At 40.3% G+C, this 19,754-nt stretch overlaps 1 protein-coding gene across 1 annotated transcript in view; it reads left to right on the forward strand.

Annotated features, from left to right (window-relative positions):
* Window positions 1-419: 419 nt before the first annotated feature.
* The window catches only part of LOC130072981 (plexin-A1-like), a 39,850-nt gene continuing 20,515 nt past the window's right edge, over window positions 420-19,754 (forward strand). Inside the window, exon 1 of the mRNA XM_056238329.1 lies at window positions 420-568. The gene's annotated coding sequence lies outside the window, so the exon portion shown is untranslated. The remainder of the gene's footprint in view (window positions 569-19,754) is intronic.

The following is a 19,754-nucleotide window of genomic DNA, read 5'->3' on the forward strand; positions in this document are numbered from 1 at the left end:
TGTCAAGTCAATACAATAGAATAAATCAATAAAAATAAAATAAAGAGAAAAGGAGTAGAGAAAAACAACAACAACAACAAAAAAACAGAAATGGAGATAAAAATTAACTATCAAAATCATTCAATGTATCCTATACATACAAACATAACGTTTACATCACTCGGACGCAAGAGAGTAAAAATAGGTTTTTAAACTGGATTTAAAAGCATCCAGTGATGGAGAGGCCCTGGTGTTTAAAGGTAAACTTAAAGGTATTGCATTTTATAATGCACTACACTGTTGTGTTTAATGCTGGGATCAAACTGATTTGACCACTAAACTTCAACTTCACAAGAAAGTGTAGAGTGTCATGTCTTTGCACGCCGCGCGGTGGCGCTATAGAGCGCTGTAACCGGGCGCGCACTCCGCGCGTGATTGATCGTTTCCAGTGCAGTCCGTGCTCGCGCTGCTCAGATCGAAGCTGCTCGCGTTGTGAACGCATTCCTGTCGCGCCACGGAACGGGATATTTCAGCGAGTTTGGGAATTTAACTATGACTAGGACATGCCATCCAAGGATCACTCGAACGTGTAAGTACCACAAAGGGATTATCAAAACTGTCAACGTTAAAATGGTCAGGAAAGCGAGTAGTTTTTGAAAAGCTGTGTTGAGACTAGACTCGTGTAGTGTGTAATTGAAGCATTGCTGTGGTGTTTAAGTGTGGAAACCAGCATTTGGCTTTTACACTATCCAAAGACCGCGTATAAAACTTTAAGAACCAAGCGTTTCGACTTGTTCTCACACACTCGATTTTGAGTATTGATCACATTTAGAGGCTTTATAAACATTTGGATGTCGTTTGCTGGCTGTTTGAAGTGCATTTTTACAAGCGCGTATCCTGGAATGTGAGGCTTGGGAATTTATTACCGATTACATTTCCTCGAACTGAATGGAAGTGTTACAGTATCAAATGTATCGGTTTTGTTTCGGCCACTTGATCCGGTTTGCATACTTTCCAAACACGTTGTGGAGTTGAACAAACTCGGGTCGCGGTGGTTAACTGCTTTGTGTCAAAGCATTTAGATCCCAAAGAACAACAGCAAGCGGCATGGTGACGGGTTGTGCTGATAGGGTTAGGTCAAAGTTACTGAGACCGATAAGAAACTGACATTACAAAAGGCGTTTTTGATAAATTCGCACACAATTAAAAACGGTCTCGGAACCCTATGTTGTGAAAGGGGCTATTTTTAAACTACCCCTCCTGTTTCTCCATCCAGCTCTAAGAGGCATCCTCATCTCACTGGACCACATGTTGCTTTTGGTAAAAATCGATAGGCTAATTGATTTATAAATGATTAGTCTCGGTGTGTTGTGTTAAAAGGGCGTTAACAGCAGAACTGGTTATGGAAGCTGTTGCTGCGGTGCATCTGAAGGTTTCTGCTGTCCGTGGGTGTGTGCGTCTGCACATAGGCTACTGTCCATTTTCTTGGTCTTCAGTCATTCAGTAGCCTATATGCATGTATGTATGTGATCAAGTGCAGCATGTAAACCATGTATAAACCATTCTAAGAAGTTGACAGACGTCATCTGCCCCTACATGACCATTGAGCTCGCGCAGGCTCTTTAATGATCGTGGACTGGTGGGATTTGGGTTACTGATGGTTCTTCTGGGGTTTAAGAAATAGACCTTAGAAAAACGATTGGTCTCGACATATCAGACGACTATTCATGGTCCTTGTCTTTCCCATTGTTATCACCACGTGACGGTTAGGAGCGTGACGGACATTCAGATGGAAATTGGGAATGTTTCATCAGGCGTGAGGGAATCGTTTGTTTAGAAAGAGGACTCCTAACACAACCCTAACGGGAATAATCTCACGGTTTGCCTATAAAAAACGACTTGGGTCCCCGTGGGTCAGCGAGTTAAAGCCATCTTCCTCCTTTAGGATGTGTATTATGAATAAAATTCACATTGAATGCTATTGTAGTCATGTACGATTGTAGTCCCAGATCCTGTGTAAAATTATTTCAAACCGTCAAAGGACTTTTTTTTTTAAACGTGTTATCAAGCAATTCCCATACAATTAGCTAGAGTTTGAGCTTTCTTAGACCACACACAGTCTAGAATATTTACCTGATGTAGTGTCGAGCCAACATTACCTCAGAAAAGACCTGTAACACTGTCTGCAACACATCTGTTTTTACCGTGAAAATCCGTTACACGGATTCGCGCCTTTCACAGACTGTGATGACGCGTTTTAACGGTCATCAGCATCGTAATCCGGCAATTTCTTCATATATATATTTTAAATGTATGTATATTTATAATACTTTTGTATTATATTACACTTGCTTCAAATTACAAAAAAAATATATATATATATATGGTAATGCTACGGTGAAGGTGTTTCTAATAAGATACAGTTAACATCTTTCTCTCATCTGACTGCCGTTATCAAGCTCTCTATTTTGTCCTCTTTTGAAAGTTGTGAAACCACTATTGTGGAGTTTTTCTTTTGCTATTTGAGCAAATCGGAACACGAAAAATATATTTAATGTAGTCTCTCATTTACCAGTGTAGAAGTTTACCCAACTATGAATGAAGACTTCCGCTTCTGTCAATCCCCGAAATGTGAGAGAAGGTGCGTTCCATTCGACAGGGTCCCTACACAAGTGTTCACTGCTCCCTACTCCCTGAGCACGGTATATCAGTTGAAGTGGACTTCACTGACTTCCTGTGAAGTGATGTATCGATGTTCCCTTATTCTCTATGCCGTTTGCAGTGCCCTTCGAACTGAACATGTTCGTTCCCTTCGTTTTGGAATCTCACTTAAGATGGCGAAATACCCTGTGAAGTCCACTTCGCAGTCCACTTACGGTCGAATGGAACACACCTAGAGTGTGGAGTTTAGAATGCTAACTGCCCCGCGAGCTGCTGTAGAACGGTAGATGTGCGCATGCGCACAGGCTTCCCCTCCCCACTAGCATGACTGGTTTTGCTCAGACCCACAGCAAAAATAATGACCAAGATTAGCTCCTTTACCAAAATAATTTATCTCAGCAAGACAAAAATGATTGGAAATAAATCGCATGAGCGGGGACATAATTATGGAGCCAAAGATACATGCACTGCAGTAAATTGGGCACAAAGGGAGAGAGTTTGTTATAGAATATTGTGAGTGGAAATGTGAAATAAATTTGGCCACATGGAAGATTAATAAATGTGTGGGTGAGAGAGATAAAATCTTGGCAAGATTGCTGCTTTACAATTTACACCACCATGGCACTGTGATTGTATCAAATGGTAATGGATTTAATATGGTACTGGACAATTATCCATGGTGTTTACATGGATAATGCACCCAGATGCCTCAAAACCAATGGCAGAACCTGCCTATATTTGCTGGGATTCAACTACAAGAAACTCCCCTTTGTATATTTTGTGCTTCTCTTGCGTTGTCAACATCCCAGGCTCCAGCATGAGAGCTCATAATTGTGGCATTCTGTGGCCCATAGCTCACCCTCTGTTTGACTTCTATTTATAATCTCTCTCTCTCTCTCTCTGCTAGTCTCTCATGGTGCTGGGTAAACGTTTGTGTGCCGCCTTGCCAGTCTATCACGCAATGGTTTCAAGTCCCAAAATTTGACTGAAAGACGTCTCTATGGCCGCATTTACACTGCAGGTCTTGATGCCAAATTCCAATTTGTTGACTTTATACACATTTTTTAATGACCAGCTTACATCTTTTAAAAGTGACCCATATTTGATATCTGCATTTACACTGTGCAATTGGCAAAACAACCCAATGTAGACATACTGACGAAACCCTTACGAAAATTAACAATGGATTTACTACTAATAAAACCAAAAAAACATGGTTATTGTAAATGACAACCCACAAATTAACCATGGTTTTGATACACTAACCATAGTTTAAACTGTGGTTGTGGTAATCAGTCCACCAACAAACCATGGCTAATTTTCATAGGGGCAAAAGGCCAAAAAGGAAGTAAGTAAATATGGTGAGATTTGAAATGGACACAGATGAAATGATAATACAAGCCTTTGCTTTCTGCACCATCTTCAAAGGTCAGGAAAACATTGGCCTCTTTAGGTGGAGAAAAAAAGAGGAGAGCCCTTGCTGTCATGTGATCGCGTTTGGTGTCCACCGGAGTCGACGTCAATCGCCACGTCGCTTTTTTCAATGATGTGCGATTCGCATTGACCGGAGAATATCCCATATGTCCGCTTACATGGCAGACACAAATGGGCGTATATCCGATTCATATCAGACTGTAAATATGAATAAGGCCTGACACTGATCTGAGAATATCTGGATCCATGTGCTTTTTTCCTGCTTATATATTCATCATGGGTCATGTCCAATCTATGCCACGTCGTGGGAGGAAATCTGAATTGGGTCACTTGAACCATGTAATGTAAATGCGGTCTATGTCTCCTTAAGATCTATTGGACTCTTATGCTCTATAATAGGGAAGGTATATGTTGTGTTAGTGTGATGTAAAGTATGATCTCTGATCAGAGAATGTGACTCCAGAGACGTATAAAGGCTCTCAAGCAAATCAAAGTAAACTTTAGCTGTTAAGTTTGTTGTTGGATAGTTTTTAGCTGCATTTCTTTAACTAGCATGTTCTGATTGAGCTGTTTACATGGTAAAATCCACTGGAAAAAAGGGAAATACAGGGCTTCCTTAAGTTAAAATGTAAAAAATAAAATTGAAAAAGTACATGCATACATGTTTTCCTTTTCCTTCCTCTCTCTCTCTCTCTCTCTCTCTCTCTCTCTCTCTCTCTCTCTCTCTCTCTCTCTCTCTCTCTCTCTCTCTCTCTCTCTCTCTCTCTCTCTCTCTCTCTCTCTCTCTCTCTCTCTCTCTCTCTCTCTCTCTCTCTCTCCCTCTCCCTCTCTCTCCTTCTTGTCCTCAGGCCAGTGGTGATATTAAAAAGCATTTAAGAGGTCTAGCTGTTACTGTGTTTGTTAAAGAGCAAACAGTGAGAGGTCTTCCTCACACACAGACACTGCTAACTCTGTCCAACCTTCAGGCAGTCGTCGCACAGTTTGACCTCCTGTGAAATTACACGTTCACTTGCGTCCTTACTAGTGATAGAATGATACATTGGATGGATGATATTTGCCCATTTTGAGATCATCGACATTGGCTGAAAGCTTTACCCACTTGTTGATGGATAATGGCCAATTTCTGTTTTCAAATATTAGTGAATTTCTGCATGCATGTTTACATAATAATTGTTGACATTGGCTGCCTCGTTGAGACTCTCAGGACACTGATATCATGCTTTACAATGCAGACAAATGTTCCACAAACTCCAGGCAAGACTCACGTAGACACAACTAACATTCATTGTGACCTTTGCAGTCGAGCATTCGGTCTTTGTAAATTACTCCTACCATTTGAGTTCTGTTGATATGTGGCGTTGCTTTGAAATGCATAATGTTTCTTTTTAAAGTGCTTTGAATCAAGAGTGGCATGAGAAAATCTGATTCAGAACAAGAAAAACAAGCATTTCCAAGGTTTCATTTGTTTGAAAATGAACTCAGCAACGGAAACTAGCTTTCAGCAGGTTGCGGTTTCTCTTTGGATGGCATTGAACACTTTAAGTTGACAGTTATAAATAATTAATATCCATCTTTTTCCAGTTTTATTTTCATCCGCAACACTTTTAACTGTTTTACAAAGGGCCTCCGTTCTCTCTCTCTCTCTCTCTCTCTCTCTCTCTCTCTCTCTCTCTCTCTCTCTCTCTCTCTCTCTCTCTCTCTCTCTGTCTGTCTCTCTCTCTCTCCTGTGTGACATCTGTTATTTAGGATGAGTTGTTTTTCAGGAATGGCCGACAACTGCTGCAGTCACACCCTGCAAGCAAACCGCTCTCCTGATTATACTTGAATGCATATAAATGTGAACAGGTCCATCTCTTTTCTTCAGACAGGAGCTTGTTCTCATGTGCACATTTACAGACTCACAGTTTCGTATTTCTAATGCCGTTGACTTCTTGCACAAGTTTACACCGCTAAACGCAGAGTAGGTGCGTCCGTGACGAGATTATCCTCCTGTAATTCCAATCTTAAGCTATTCGAGAGTTGAATCATAACTGCATGTCAACAAACTACTCAGAGGAAGGACGTACTGTCGGTTTTGCAGCACAGAATGGAAAACGAGCCAACAAATTTCCAGATGAGACAGTGGTTGAAAAGACGTGGGAAGCAGAGCACTGCCACTTTGGCTTGTTAATTTGTTTGTTTGTATTCTGGCTCCAGCTTCACCCTCCTCGCACTCTTTCATTGGCAGTCGCTCATTTCTGCTTGCTTTCTTGTTGTTGATAGTGTGCGTTTGTTTTTCAGCATCTGTGATCTCTACACATGGGGTGAGTCGGCTGCTATTTGGGTTTAGATTAGTTGCAAACTTAAAGCTGAAGTGTGTGACTTAATAACGAGTGTTTTGAAAGGGATCCTCACGCCATTGGTCGAGTCGGTCTGGCGGCGTCAGACTGGATGGGCGGCTCAAACACAAAGAGCGCCGTGTTTACACGTCTCAGGGAAAACAAATCAAATGGTTTACTTTAAGTCTATGTATATTAAGGTGGAATTGAGTGAAAAATGTTACAAACTTCAGCTTTAAAACACAAAACAACTTTTGGCGAATGGAGTTGAGACTTAAACTAATAGTCCTTTATGCATTCAAGTGTGTTTGAACAGCGCACAGAAAATCTGGAGTACTGAATGAATCTTCCGGGTTTGTAGCGTGGGATTGTGTTCGTGTGTTTTGCAGCATGTGACGTGGCGATACTTTTTGTGTTGTTTGGACAGAAATCAAATGATTGCACTGGAGTTTACAGCTGTGTGAGTCATTTTTGGGTCACACAAATAATGGAAATTGTCATTCATACGGCTGATGTCTCTCTCTCTCTCTCTCTCTCTCTCTCTCTCTCTCTCTCTCTCTCTCTCTCTCTCTCTCTCTCTCTCTCTCTCTCTCGGTCAACTTGACTTCTCTCATCCCTCCCACTCGCTCTGCTTTTTCTCCCCCTTGTTTTCTTCTTCACTCCTCAGATTGCTTATCTCTTGTGTGTGTGTGTGTGTGTGTGTTTCTGGTAGATATTTCTCCTTTAAATGCAGTCGGCTGCTAAAACCGCAATCAGGAGGACTGACCTCTCCAAGATGTTTTTCTTTTCTACTCTGTATTTTCTGCTTGTTTTTGCTTCTAAGATTGTTGACTGAATTGAGAGGCGAATTTCAAACTGCGACTGATCACAACATCAGTGGTTCTCATCTCAACTAGTGTGTTGTGACCCATACACTCCTATAAATAAAGCTTCCAACAGTGTATTTTTCACAGCGTTGCCGAAAACCCTTCCTTTAAAGAACCATTTTTTTGTCTCGTCTACTCTAAATAAACTTTTTTCCTCTTTAAAGAACCTTTTGTGCAATTGAAAAGTTCCACTGATGTTAAAGTCCCCCTGTAGTCAATAATTGTATCCCTTAAAACTCATATTTGATCACCAAAATGACTTATTTAAACGTTTTTTTCCTTAAAAAAAATATTTTTGCCTTAAAATAGCTTGAATGTAACTCGACACCCTTGCGTCATTTAGTATACGCGGTTCTATGAATATGCAAATGAGCCCCGCCTCCACTCACTCACTCAGCTCAGAGATCCACTGATTGACGATCACACGTTGATCTGATTGGTCACAAGGTCGTTTGTGACGTCAGAAACACCAGCGATTTCAAACCGTGTTTTTGAGACTGTCTTTGTTTCACTGCACTTTAAGGAGAAAATACTCAGCAATGCTGTCGACTTATAAACGTACACATGGTTTGTCATAAAGCATATTAAAAACACCACATAGACATATAAACAACATTAAACATTATTCACCACAGGGGTTCTCCATGGACGGTTCCTAAAGGCCTAAAGAACTGAGTGTATGGGTTGTGGACAGCATGAAACCATTGAGCCTCTCTCATGTTTAAAAGTTGTGTGTTGTCAGACCTCTGCAGTTCATGGTAAAATGGTTGCATTTCATGTTTATCATTTGATGTTTAATGCAAAATCAGGGTCCAGAAGCAGAACCGGTTGAGAATCCCAATCGCAGCACTGTTCTCCCCTGCGATTTCACACAGCGCTGCGGCATTGCTTTCTCTGCATGTTGCACACACACACACACATGCATTCACTCAAACACACATTTCTCTTTCCTCAGTATTGTGGCTGCGCTTCTGCAGTTTTAACTGCACAGACGTTTAAATAATTCAGTATCTTAAGCTCAGCTTGTAAATAATGCGAGCACACGTATTGCACTGCAGCAAACTCGGTTTAATTTAATACAACTAGTGCATTTATAATTGCTAAAAAGCATAAAACAAACCTCTAATGCGAATGTTTCAATTATAAATGACAAATGTACACACACTGCAACACGTAGTTTTAATTATAACGTGCTCCAGTGAGAACTAATGAGATTTATTTCCTTTGCTGAGTTATGGCATTGCTCAAACAGTTTTCTTCCCATGAGCCAATGCGTTTGTGCTCTCCATACTGTGTTTGTCTTGTTTGATTTAGGGATCGACCGATATGGATTTTTTAGTGCCGATACCGATACCGATTTTTTCCCCATCAGCCTTAGCCGATGACCGATACGGGCTGCCGATTTTCTTGAGCCGATATTTGGAGCCGATACATTTTGCTCCCTCAATTTACATCATAAAAATGACATGATGTTAACAAATGTTACAGGTCTCAATTTAATAAAAGTAAGATTTATTTAACGTAAAAAAATCTATATTTAACAAATAGTAAAAACATGTGAGGTAGAACAAGAACAAGTAGATAAACAATATTTAACAAATATTAAAAACATGAGGTAGAACAAAAAAAAGTTCACTGCTGAAAATAAATATTTAAGCATAAATAAAATAATTACACTATTGCACACAGTAGCAACCAGCATAATAAAGTGCACAGTGCACACTGTACTTCATTTTAAAAGTAACGAACTATTTACTGCCATGGTTTAAATTTGTCTACATAAAATAAAATGAGCATGTCTAGTCTCTAATATCACTGCGATGGCAAGGGAGACACACACCACACGCGTCCAAACCTCAGCCAGGTGGTCGCAAAAAGCACGGAACAACGTTGGTATTACTTAATCCTATGACCAGTGTTCGTAACAGCTACCGTACGCATACTAGGGCTGTCAAAATTGTTCAAATGGCGTTTGTATATTCCCTCTAAAAAACATACTTGAGCATATCGTCGTGCATTTGGTCAATGACGCGCATTACGTCAATAACAGGACAAATTTAATACAAAGAGACATAACTAATAGTATTAAGTAGCTTATTTGAGTTTAAACATATTTGACAACGTATTACTACAAAAAAAACGAGTAAATCAACTAATGGCCAAGACCGCAGAGCTCACTCTGGCTCGCCCGGACTCGCAGGCGCACTCTCTCTCTCTCTCTCTCTCTCTCTCTCTCTCTCTCGCACTCACCCTCACGCTCTCCGCGCATACCGGTTTAAATGAACAACAACAAACAAATGTTGAGTGCTGATCAAGAGTTTTGTGCAAGCAATTTAAGGTATATAGCAGGCTTCATTCAGTGATTGAAACAAATACATTAATTGAAGTTTCACAGAACATAGAACCGACACTGAGCGCTCCGAGCGAGCTGTGCTGTGGTAACGTTAGTCTGCTACCGCGGGCGTGTTTTTCCACATTCGAATATTAATTTTCACCTTCAAAATTCAGTTTTTTTTAAACTATTCGAATATATATTCGTATTTAGAATATTCATTGACAGCCTTAATGCATACTGAACGGATAGCCTACAGCTATTTGCAGCTCCCTAAATACAATGGCAAGCAAGCAGTTTTATAGACGAGTCATTCGCGTTTTCCATTTGGACCCACAAACTTGCTTAGCTATATAGTTGCAACCACATAACAGTTATAAAGCAACGTGTTTCCATTTTCAAAGTGTTTGACAATATTTCAGCAGTCAAACAGTTAAAAGATGCTTTGAAAGTTTAAAAGTTACCGTTATCTTGAAGCGCAGGTTGCACTCTGCTAGTGGGGGAGGGACAGTGCAGGGTCTGCACGTGAACTGCAGCGTCTCCAGCAGCACAGAGCTGCCTGTGGACGCCTGTCTATAAATAATGCCGGGAAAAAACTATCGGCGAACGCAGCAGCCGCATATCGGCCGATTCCGATACACGTAAAAAACGCAAATATCGGCCCGATATATCGGCCGGCCGATATATCGGTCGATCACTAGTTTGATTGCACTAAGTGGTTGTATATCTAGTGGTGCTTTATTACAGGGCTTGCAAGGCAGCACTGTATACAAATGCCTTTTCTGTTTTCTGAAAGTCATTCAGCCCCAAATATAAAAATATTATTTTTATTATAACATTATTTTTTTCACCAATAGGAGATTTTATAATGTACAAACTTCTGTTTTCCATACAAGGTTACAATGAGAGAATGTTAATGCCAAGCTCCAAAAATTACAAATACACCATCGTCTATAATATACTGAACAACTGTACAAAAGTCTTTTTGTGGCTAAAATCTAAACGCATCTAAAAGTTTAACACATTTCTTTTGCTGCGTTGTGAGCAAGTTGCTCGTGTTCTGCTGCTTGAAAGTAGATCTGAGGATTATATATGCATGCAAATGTGTGCATTAAAGCTGTTTGCATGTTGGCTGTGTGTTTGAGCGGCTTTCTCTTTATTTATTCATTTGGTTAGATCTAGTGAGCCGTCTACAGCCTACAATGGCGGCAGTTTCTGTGAAGGATGTGATGATGACGATAAGAAGAACGGATGCTTAAACATTCTTCATTGGCATATGACACACCTGTAAAGATTCAAACAGAGTGTTTGTGTGTGTGTGTGATAGCCACAACTAGATTAGTTCATGCTTTCTTTAATCCTTCAATGAGTGCATCAGATATCAGAGAGCCTGTTGTGTGCGTAGATAGTGTCATTTCTGTACTGTGTTAAATTAATGTTGTCATTTCACACTTCATTGCACCTTTTAAGGAGCTTGATTTCACATTCCTAACATTCCAGTAGCATGTGATGTGTTTGACCAAAGTCTTATATCATGTCTTTAAATATACACTGTGAGAGCATGAAGAATAATTTTCACACATGAATTGATGCACGTCTGAATCCAGAGCTTGAACTCACTGAACGTCTTGTGGATGTGCTGGAGGAGACTTTACAGAGTGCTGGACTCTTGTATTTTTAATAACATGGTTACGGAATATGTAATAATATAGATATTTTTCCGGAAATTCAACTACAAAATGTTTTTTTTTTTTGTATGTCACAAGACAGAAGCTAGATATGAAAGATTGATAATAAAGATAATTATAATAAAGATGATAAAACATTTTAAAAGATAATTGCGAGTTGCGACTTTTTATCTCACATCAAGTCAGAATTGTGAGATGTCAACTTGCAATTCTGAGGAAAAAGCGTATTTTTAGTGACTTTATAACACAATTGTGACTTTATATCTCGTAATTCTGGCTTTATATCTCGCAATTCTGAGAAATAGTGTATTTTTAGTGACTTTATAACACAATTATTTTGACTTTATATCTCGCAATTCTGAGAAATAAAGTGTATTTTTAGTGACTTTATAACACAATTGTGACTTTATATCTCGCAATTCTGAGAAATAAAGTTTTTTTTTTTTTTAGTGACTTTATAACACAATTGTGACTTTATATCTTGCAATTCTGAGAAATAAAGTGTATTTTTTTCCTTAGAATTGGACTTTATAACGCAATTGCGAGAAAGTCAAAATTGTCAAAGAAAGTCAAAATTAACACACAATTGTGACTTTATATCTTTCAATTCTGACGTTATATTTTGCAATTCTGAGAAATAAAGTTCAAAATTCTGACTTTATAACTCTCAATTGCGACTTTATATCACGCAATTGTGAGATAAAAAGTCACTCACAATTGCCTTTTTATTTTTTATTCTGCGGCGGAAACAAGGTTCCATAGCTAGAAGCTTTTCTTAAGAGTGGTTGTTTTTGCTATAGGCCTATTGGATTTTTAAGTTGTATTGCCACATTTATATGGTGGTCTAAACCTTATTGCAGATTGTCTTCATAATTCCCAGCTCTGGTGTGTTTCCATGGTGCTGGTCAGTGATGCGTGAAACGGTCCAGTGTCCATCAGGAACGCGGCGTCACACACACACACACACACACACACACACACACACACACACAAACACACACACACACGCCACCCCTCCGTCCCCCCGACCCCTTCAAAAGCCCCGCATTCATCCATCTATCTGCCTCTCATTCTCTCACTCTTTGTCTGCTCTGCTTTTGTGTTTGCCAGAGAGTCAGCGGCGCATTGTTCGCTGCGAGTGAAATGTAGTGGCGTTGTGCTCTCGGGGTCGGATCATGACATACGCTGAGGGGAAAATATTTATCCCACGTGAGCAACTCATGCAAATGAACGCAGGGGTCGAACTGCAACAACGGTGTTAATTTGGGCTTCACCCGTTTAGCTGAATGAGAGGCTGTTCATCTTGTCAAAGAGGTTCATGGAAATTTGTTCGTTATTGTGTTTTTTGTGGGAAATGGGATGTTGGTGGACAGTTGCTCATCATCAGGTGCAAATCCTTTCATAGATGCACAGTTTTGAGCAAAACAAATGGGAAAAGTTATTTTTAAAATGTTTTAATCAGGATGACTGATATATAGACATGGAGGTTGTGTGTGTTGATTAGGATGTGTATGTCAGTCAGATTTTACATCACACTTATATTCTGATTTGATTGAATCACGAAAAGGCTGAGGTTATTATTGGTTGATATATTTTCTGGCCACATGGCCTTGGTTACGTCTGCGGGAAAGGATTTTCTCCTTCCTGATAAAATAAGATAAATATAAAATAAAGGTATAAAATAAAGATATAATAAAACAATAATAATAAAATATATATATATATATATATTTTTTTTTTATATATCTACAACCGTTTTATATATATATATATATATATATATATATATATATGTATTTGTGTGTAAATACAAAAATAAAATATATAAAATAATAAAATATAAAAAATAATATAACAAAATAATAAAATAAAATATAGAAGTGAAAAATATAATATAAAGTCAAGAATAATATAAATTAAAATATAAACTAAAATGTAAATAATTAAAAAACTAAAATGTAATTTAATCTTATTTATTTATTTTGATAGTAATTTTATTTAATATTTAATCTGATTTAATTTTGTATTTAAATTACTTTTGTATCATTTAATTGCCGTAATTTAATGTTTGTAGAATTATTAAATATTGTAAATTGTTTTCAGTTTAATTATTGCATTTAATTTTAAGTTTTGTTACACTTAGCTAAATGTGAAAACTTTTAAAAAACTTTTTCTGCTTTAGAAAGTTGGTGTCATGGAAATAATGATGATAATAGAATTTGATTGGTCAGGGACAGGGTTGTGTTCTGTTCTCTCCAGTTCTTTTATTCCAGATCATTGATGAGTAATCGAATGCCATTCTGCTTATTACACATGAAGAATGTTAACCGGAAGATCTTCCGCCCTGTTGTCTTCTCTCGCTCTGTTTCTCACGGCTGGGGAATGTCATACATCTGGTCGGATGATGTGATGTGGGATTGTCCCGGTTTACAGCGGTCCATGTTTCTCTTGCCGTGACCCGGTCGCACCCTCAGCTCTCGTCATCTGACGCTCTCAGGCGTTTGGATAAACGGGCCGAGCCAGACGGAAACAAAGAACCAGGCCAAATCTGTCAGTCTTTGTCGGCTGCTCTGCAAACACACAAACACACACACACACACCCACAGAAACACGGGCCATGAGGAGAGAAACTAGTCCAGCTGCCGACTCGACTCACTCCTGTGGGTGTTTGCATACAGTGAGATCAGCTTATTATTGATTCTGAATAAACCGACTTTGACTGCGTTTTTGTTCTGTCCAGACAGAATAATGTTTAGCTTGAACATGCAAATCAAGTCGCCATGAAATCTAAATGGAGAATTATTGTTGGTTTTAATGGATATTGCAGTGAAATATTTATTGGTGTACATCATTATTGTTTTAATAATCTTGAATCAGAATAACTTCCTCTCACAGCATCTCTTCTCTGATGACGAGGGCGGGGCTATAACCTGTCACTCACATGAGATCAGCCAATAGCAAACCACAACCATCCAATTAATTCCTCACAGACACAATCAAGCCCTGCCCACATTTGGTCTTGTTCCAGAAGCGTTTCACTCGGATCTGCGTGTCTGCGTGCGTGTCTGCGTGTGTGTCTGCTTGTGTCTGTGTGTGTTTGTGTGTCTGTGTGTGTTTGTGTGTCTGTGTGTGAGTCTCTGTGTGAGTGTGAGTCTGTGTGAGTCTGTGTGAGTGTGAGTCTGTGTGAGTGTGAGTCTGTGTGTGAGTCTGTGACTGTGTGTGTCTGTGAGTCTGTGACTGTGTCTGTGTGTGAGTCTGTGACTGTGTGTGTCTGTGAGTCTGTGACTGTGTCTGTGTGTAAGTCTGTGACTGTGTCTGTGTGTGAGTCTGTGACTGTGTCTGTGTGTGAGTCTGTGTGTGAGTCTGTGACTGTGTCTGTGTGTGAGTCTGTGACTGTGTCTGTGTGTGAGTCTGTGACTGTGTCTGTGTGTGAGTCTGTGTGTGAGTCTGTGACTGTGTCTGTGTGTGAGTCTGTGACTGTGTCTGTGACTGTGTCTGTGTGTGAGTCTGTGTCTGTGACTGAGTCTGTGACTGAGTCTGTGACTGAGTCTGTGACTGAGTCTGTGACTGAGTCTGTGACTGAGTCTGTGACTGAGTCTGTGACTGAGTCTGTGACTGAGTCTGTGACTGTGTCTGTGTGTGAGTCTGTGTGTGAGTCTGTGACTGTGTCTGTGTGTGAGTCTGTGTGTGAGTCTGTGACTGTGTCTGTGTGTGAGTCTGTGAGTCTGTGACTGTGTCTGTGTGTGAGTCTGTGACTGTGTCTGTCTGTGTCTGTCTGTGTCTGTGTGTGAGTCTGTGTGTGTCTGTGTGTGTCTGTGTGTCTGTGTGTCTGTGTGTGAGTCTGTGACTGTGTCTGTGTGTGAGTCTGTGTGTGAGTCTGTGACTGTGTCTGTGTGTGAGTCTGTGACTGTGTCTGTGTGTGAGTCTGTGACTGTGTCTGTGTGTGAGTCTGTGACTGTGTCTGTGTGTGAGTCTGTGTGTGAGTCTGTGTGTGAGTCTGTGTGTGAGTCTGTGTGTGAGTCTGTGTGTGAGTCTGTGTGTGAGTCTGTGACTGTGTCTGTGTGTGAGTCTGTGACTGTGTGTGTGTGAGTCTGTGACTGTGTCTGTGTGTGAGTCTGTGACTGTGTCTGTGTGTGTCTGTGTGAGTCTGTGACTGTGTCTGTGTGTGAGTCTGTGACTGTGTCTGTGTGAGTCTGTGACTGTGTCTGTGTGTGAGTCTGTGACTGTGTCTGTGTGTGAGTCTGTGTGTGTCTGTGTGTGTCTGTGTGTCTGTGTGTGAGTCTGTGTCTGTGTGTGAGTCTGTGACTGTGTCTGTGTGTGTCTGTGTGAGTCTGTGACTGTGTCTGTGTGTGAGTCTGTGACTGTGTCTGTGTGAGTCTGTGACTGTGTCTGTGTGTGAGTCTGTGACTGTGTCTGTGTGTGAGTCTGTGACTGTGTCTGTGTGAGTCTGTGACTGTGTCTGTGTGTGAGTCTGTGTGTGAGTCTGTGACTGTGTCTGTGTGTGAGTCTGTGACTGTGTGTGTGTGTGTGTGTGTGAGTCTGTGACTGTGTCTGTGTGTGAGTCTGTGACTGTGTCTGTGTGTGTCTGTGTGTGTCTGTGTGTCTGTGTGTCTGTGTGTGTCTGTGAGTCTGTGACTGTGTCTGTGTGTGAGTCTGTGACTGTGTCTGTGTGTGAGTCTGTGACTGTGTCTGTGTGTGTGTCTGTGTGTGAGTCTGTGACTGTGTCTGTGACTGTGTCTGTGACTGTGTCTGTGACTGTGTCTGTGTGTGAGTCTGTGACTGTGTCTGTGTGTGAGTCTGTGACTGTGTGTGTGTGTGAGTCTGTGTGTGAGTCTGTGTGTGAGTCTGTGACTGTGTCTGTGTGTGTCTGTGTGAGTCTGTGACTGTGTCTGTGTGTGAGTCTGTGACTGTGTCTGTGACTGTGTCTGTGAGTGAGTCTGTGACTGTGTCTGTGTGTGAGTCTGTGACTGTGTCTGTGTGTGAGTCTGTGACTGTGTCTGTGTGTGAGTCTGTGACTGTGTCTGTGTGTGTGTCTGTGTGTGAGTCTGTGACTGTGTCTGTGACTGTGTCTGTGACTGTGTCTGTGACTGTGTCTGTGTGTGAGTCTGTGACTGTGTCTGTGTGTGAGTCTGTGACTGTGTGTGTGTGTGAGTCTGTGTGTGAGTCTGTGTGTGAGTCTGTGACTGTGTCTGTGTGTGTCTGTGTGAGTCTGTGACTGTGTCTGTGTGTGAGTCTGTGACTGTGTCTGTGACTGTGTCTGTGAGTGAGTCTGTGACTGTGTCTGTGTGTGAGTCTGTGACTGTGTCTGTGTGTGAGTCTGTGACTGTGTCTGTGTGTGAGTCTGTGACTGTGTCTGTGTGTGTCTGTGTGAGTCTGTGACTGTGTCTGTGTGTGAGTCTGTGACTGTGTCTGTGACTGTGTCTGTGAGTCTGTGTGTGAGTCTGTGTGTGAGTCTGTGTGTGAGTCTGTGTGTGAGTCTGTGACTGTGTCTGTGTGTGTCTGTGACTGTGTGTCTGTGTGAGTCTGTGACTGTGTCTGTGTGTGAGTCTGTGACTGTGTCTGTGTGTGAGTCTGTGACTGTGTCTGTGTGTGAGTCTGTGTGTGAGTCTGTGTGTGAGTCTGTGACTGTGTGTGTGTGTGAGTCTGTGTGTGAGTCTGTGTGTGAGTCTGTGACTGTGTCTGTGTGTGAGTCTGTGACTGTGTCTGTGTGTGAGTCTGTGTGTGAGTCTGTGACTGTGTCTGTGTGTGAGTCTGTGTGTGAGTCTGTGTGTGAGTCTGTGTGTGAGTCTGTGACTGTGTCTGTGTGTGAGTCTGTGACTGTGTCTGTGTGTGAGTCTGTGTGTGAGTCTGTGACTGTGTCTGTGTGTGAGTCTGTGTGTGAGTCTGTGTGTGAGTCTGTGACTGTGTGTGTGTGTGCTCGCACCTGCCGCCAGCTCTCAGGCGTGTGGACTGCCGTTGGCAGGATCTGCAGGTTCTTCAGCTCGTGATGTGAGAGTTTGGCTCCGCTCGTGTCAGAGCAACAGCGATCGGCTCGAAGGAAAGAATGCAGGGAATGTAACTGGACAAAATCCTGTGATGAGGGAGTGTGAGATGGAGAATGTGCTGAGCTAGTTTTGTTAGTTCTAGTTGGTCATATCATATTTGATACATCAGGCTTTTATGGCTCGTATGATCATGTGAGAATATTGAGGGAAAAAACGGCAACATTTTATTCAAAAGCTCAAAATGCGCAAAAATATGGAATTTGGTCCAGATACTAATATTTATATGACCAGAAAGAAAGATAAATTCTGATGCTTGTAATGTAAATCTTTATAACAGACTGCTTACAATAAATGGATAAAACTTTCTGTCATCGCTCTATATCTGCCAATTATAGTAAGATTATTTTTAAATGCTTAGTTTTATGATCAAAGCTCTGTAGTTTTAAAACATATAATCCAATGCAATGCAATGATGATTGAAAGATGAACAAATAGACCTTCCTCAAAAGCCTGATGATCATATTTGATACCTGTGATTTTTCTAATAAATGATGTCTTTATCAAGTAAACCTCAGCTGCTTCATTCCAGTTGAAATATTAACAATATTAAAGTTACTCTTACGTCGTTTACTTGATAAAAATCAGTAAAGTTTTCTCAGTAGAAAGAGACATTTGTACGATTAAAAAAGCCTTTTACTTGATCAAAAGTTTCAAAAAAAAACTTTTCAAAAAAAAAAAAAAAAAGAGAGAGACAAATACGTTTTGACAATGTTTTTACATTGCTTTAACTCGTCAAAATAAGTTAAGCAATTTTGAACTTTTTTTATAAGTTATGCAAGATTCAACTAAATTTAAGTCAATTTAATGTAATTTAAGTTCAAATGACTTGTTGATTGTACTTAATGTAAGGACTGAGATTGTGTGACAGGTTTTTCAGCAAATTTTTGGCCTATCAATTATCAATGATAAAGTGAGCGGTTTATGCAGTGCTGGTTCGGCTGGATCTCTCCATCTCCAGATTGTGTGTGTGTGCGGTTTTTCTTTGTATTAGTTGCATGAGGTTTTCTATTCGCGAGGTGTCAGCCAATCGCATCGCAGCCGGCTTGATTTCGCCGCTGGAGGCTCGGATGAGAATCAGTGTGTTGATTGAGCTGGGATCAGAGAACTGATTGCTGGAGACGCGAGCCGAGAGCGGCGTGAAGAACGAGACGCTGCAAACTCTGATCATAAACGCGTCTGACTGAATGTTATCAGCAGAGATGAAGAGTTATTGAAGAACACAAGCGGTGAACCAACAATGCATTCTGATGGATAAAATCAATGGCGTTTTGTGTTGCGTTTGTGTGTTATCAGATTTTTTTTTTTTAAGATCTTGAATGTTTGTTTGATAGTCCGTTCATTAAGAGCAGGTTTGACGTGTCTGATGGACACAGTGTTATATGGAGACTATTTAAGACCTTTATTGAATTAAAGTGTGGCGACCAGTTTTTTGTCTTGGAAGTTAAATGTTGTTTAGTAGTTTTAATGTAATCCTGTGTATCTTAACTCTTGGCTGTCTGATCCGATCTTGGTTAAATATATGGCTTTTGTATCACAAAGTTTGTGGTCTGTAAGATTTTTAATGTTTTTGAAAGCTCACCAAAAGCTGCATTTATTTGATCAAAAATACAGTAATATTGTGAAATATTATGGCAATTTAAAACGGTTGTTTTCTATGTGAATATATAGTAAAATGTAATTTATTTCTGTGATCAAAGCTGAATTTTCAGCATTATTACTCCAGTCTTCAGTGTCACATGATCCGTCAGATGTATTTAGTATAAATGTTTCTGTTCAAGTTTAATAATGACACACTAATTTGAGATATTCATTGTCTTGTGCCAAAGAATACATATTTGAAAATATATTGTTGCCTGAGTTGCTTTGGGTACTTTGTAGCATAGAAAATATTTTTTTTTAAGAGTAGGTTGACTTGTTTAAATTGAGTGGCTTGTAGCAAACAAACATGATTATAATATCCAGTCCTGTATGTTTACACATGCTACCTTTATCTCATGTAAATGTTGAGGTTTGAGAGGAGAAAACCACACACTGATGTCATTGATGTAAATTAAAAAACGCTCAAACTGTGTGTGTGTGTGTGTGTGTGTGTGTGTGTGTGTTAGCGGTAAAGAAGTCGAGCTGGTCTGTCTGGTTGAGTCACTGTTTGGAGGTTTATGAAACCGGTTGGTGGTTTTGTCTCTTGCTGAGCTGCAGATTGAAGTTTGATGACACACACACACACACACACACACACACACACACACACACACACACACACACACAGAGATCTGCAGAATACACACACTCTTTCTCATGGTCCGCTCTTGTAAACTGTACTGTTAGCAACTTAGCAAGGCAGTTGTCTCTAGTACTAGTGCTCTCAATGTGATTAAAGTATTAAAGGTCCGTATGTGTGTGTCGTCTTGCTAACATGAGTAACAAAATGCATA

The sequence above is a fragment of the Rhinichthys klamathensis genome, unplaced genomic scaffold (genome assembly GCF_029890125.1).
Source record: "Rhinichthys klamathensis goyatoka isolate OS25496 unplaced genomic scaffold, OSU_Roscu_1.1 h1tg000518l_1, whole genome shotgun sequence".
In the NCBI taxonomy this organism is placed as follows: Eukaryota; Metazoa; Chordata; class Actinopteri; order Cypriniformes; family Leuciscidae; genus Rhinichthys; species Rhinichthys klamathensis.